Genomic DNA, 2,730 nt, shown 5'->3' with positions numbered 1-2,730 from the left:
TGCAGACCGTCAGAATTCTCATAGAGAGACGAAGACCTTCTCACCGTCTGATCACCCTCAAAATTGGACAACTTATACAAGAATCAACCAGCTTTCAAATGCACTTGGTTTGGAGACATTCCAACGGTTGGATCTCAAGATATTCCATTAGCCCCGGAGCCACTCAAAGACGGCCAGCAAGTCACGCGACTGCGGCCACCAGCTCATTCCCCGCGGTCACAAGCTTGCCGACCGCGGCCAACCACCTATTTCCGGCGGTCAGGTCATTCCCGACCGCGACCGGCCAACTCCGAATTAAAGCCCAAAGTCATTTCTCAGCCTCAATTCCGGAACCCTAGAGACCATGGAGTATTGAAGACTATAAATACTTGTCATTTAGGTCGTTTTTAGACAATCACCTTCATACTTTACAGAAACCCTTTTCCTTTAGCCGTTTTTATGCCATTTTTGTAGAAGATTGTTCAAGTCTGAGTTCTTCAATAGAAAAGTTTTCTTTCATCTTATTTCTTTACTGTTTTTGATTACTTTTATTAAAACCAATGATGATGTCGACCTCAGCTATGTCTGAGTAGATCCCGAGTTGGGCTTAGGGTTCCCGAAAGGGACTCTCATAATCGATTAAGACATCTAGGTTTATAGATCTGGGATTTTAACTTTGTTCTCTGTTTATTCTCGTTCTATTGCATGTATGCTTGATTGATCACCTAGTATCTGATCTAGATAGTTAGTGTTGCAAAAGTTTTCATTAAGTATCAGACCTAGAATGAAACAGGCAATTTTTCCGTAGGAGTGGAAACCTACCTGCGGCGAGATCGTGAGTACTGTCGAGTCTTGTGCAGCTCTTGCGTTCTCTCCCTTCCAAGGCCAGAGTGGAAACCTACTGGTAAGGGTTGCGAGAAACAGTTGGTTATGATCACGACAGTGACGTAGTCATACCGCCGTACTCTAGCTCTAGAACCCTATATTTTGATATCCGTCAATCCCAATCTATCATCCCTAGTGTTAAAATCGATTATGATCCCTGCAGAGTTCCCGAAAGCTCCGCATTTTTAGCCATAGTTTACAAACCAATCGATTTTTACTTGCTTATTTAGATCTGCATTTCAATTGCTTTAGTTCGATATTTTGCTTGCTTTATTTGCTTTCCATTCGATTTTTCTACTTGTTCATTAGGATAGATTTATTTGCTTTCTTTTGTTTTAGTTTAATCCGTGACAAACAACCAACCTCTAAAACCAATCTAGTATAGACATAAAGTTAGAAATCGTAGAAGAATACCATGCACACAAATCTCTTTGGATTCGATCCCTAAATACTACAACTGATTAGCTGTGCACTTGCGGCTTTCATTTGTTTTTGTTAAGGGTAAAACTTTTTCCCTCACGCAGTTGACATGCATCAAGTTTTTTGCGCCGTTGCCGGGGATTTGTTTTGCTGCCTTTTGTTATTTTTCTTGTTCTAATTTCTGTTCTAGACACCTGATCTCTAGTTCTTTCTTAAATTTTTTCTGAATTATCTTTCTCTTCTTTTGTTTTTCTCTGAATTGCATGAATACCAAGCGCAGACCTGTAGAAAACATTCCAATTCTAGACGAGATAGACAGACACAAAAGAGAACTTCGAAGACTTAGACGAACGCAAGGAATGGCCAACGACGACCAGCCTGGAGATCCTATTAACCGAGCTTTAAATATGGACCAAGACGGGTCCGAACATGGAAAAATGAAGAGAACGATCACAGATGAGGTGATCATGCTAGACAAGATGGAGAAGAGGATGAGGTTCCTCCAAGAAACCACCAAAACCGCGAGAGAGAAGAACGTGAAGACCTTGATGCACCTATCAATGCAGCCGATGGTGACCACCAAGGGATGCAGCAGAATGGACGCGTTAACCGCCCTGTTCAGCCAGCAAATCAACATCGAAGACAAGCCAGGAACCATCGCATAGCTGATTTCGATGCACCCACTCAAAATTTTCAGAACCGATCTGCAATTCAAGTTCCATTTCCGAACCGGAATGAGTTTGAAGTCAAGCCTCAAATCATCTCATTAGTGAAACAAAACCAATTTCATGGAGTTCCTTCTGAACACCCAATGGACCATATCGAGCTCTTTGAAGAAATCTGCAGCATGATGAGAACAAACCAAATTCCAGCAGACTATTTAAAGTGTAAGTTGTTACCTTTTTCATTAGCAGACAAGGCTCACCGTTGGTTGAAATCTTTGCCTGCAGGATCGATTACTAATTGGGAAGAGTGTAAAACTACTTTCCTGAATAACTTCTATACTAAGTCAAGGTTGAACTTGTTGAGAACAAAGATCTCAAGCTTTCAGCAAGGACCGACTGAACCTTTCTATGAAACCTGGGAACGTTTTATGGAGTATGAACGTGATTGCCCTCACCATGGATTTCCCGGATCAAGTCTGCTGAGCACCTTTTACCGAGGTTTACAACCAAAACTTTCGCTTGATACAGTTAGCAATGGAGATTTTGGACAAAAGACGATATCACAAGGAACAGCCCTCATCGAGAATTTGGCTCAAGCCAATAGCAATGATTGCCCTGAATACGATCGCTCGACGAAGCAAACCGGAACAAACAACAAGGAGATAACCGAGTTGAAGAACATGAAGAGCAATAATCGCCCAATCCATGCTTGTGAGACCAACAATGGCGCAGAAGAAGAAGGACCTAGTGATATCGATCACATTAATCAAGCCTTTCAAGA

General features: G+C 41.9%; 1 non-coding gene across 1 annotated transcript; it reads right to left on the bottom strand.

Annotated features, from left to right (window-relative positions):
* Window positions 1–2,307: 2,307 nt before the first annotated feature.
* Window positions 2,308–2,412, bottom strand: LOC112086227. Its single transcript, XR_002899370.1, has one exon. It is a non-coding gene; the product is annotated as a small nucleolar RNA R71 (small nucleolar RNA).
* Between the last annotated feature and the right edge of the window lie 318 nt (window positions 2,413–2,730).

The sequence above is a fragment of the Eutrema salsugineum genome, unplaced genomic scaffold, assembly GCF_000478725.1.
Source record: "Eutrema salsugineum unplaced genomic scaffold, Eutsalg1_0 scaffold_213, whole genome shotgun sequence".
NCBI classification, from domain to species: domain Eukaryota; kingdom Viridiplantae; phylum Streptophyta; class Magnoliopsida; order Brassicales; family Brassicaceae; genus Eutrema; species Eutrema salsugineum.
This window is presented reverse-complemented; position numbering and strand designations above follow the sequence as displayed.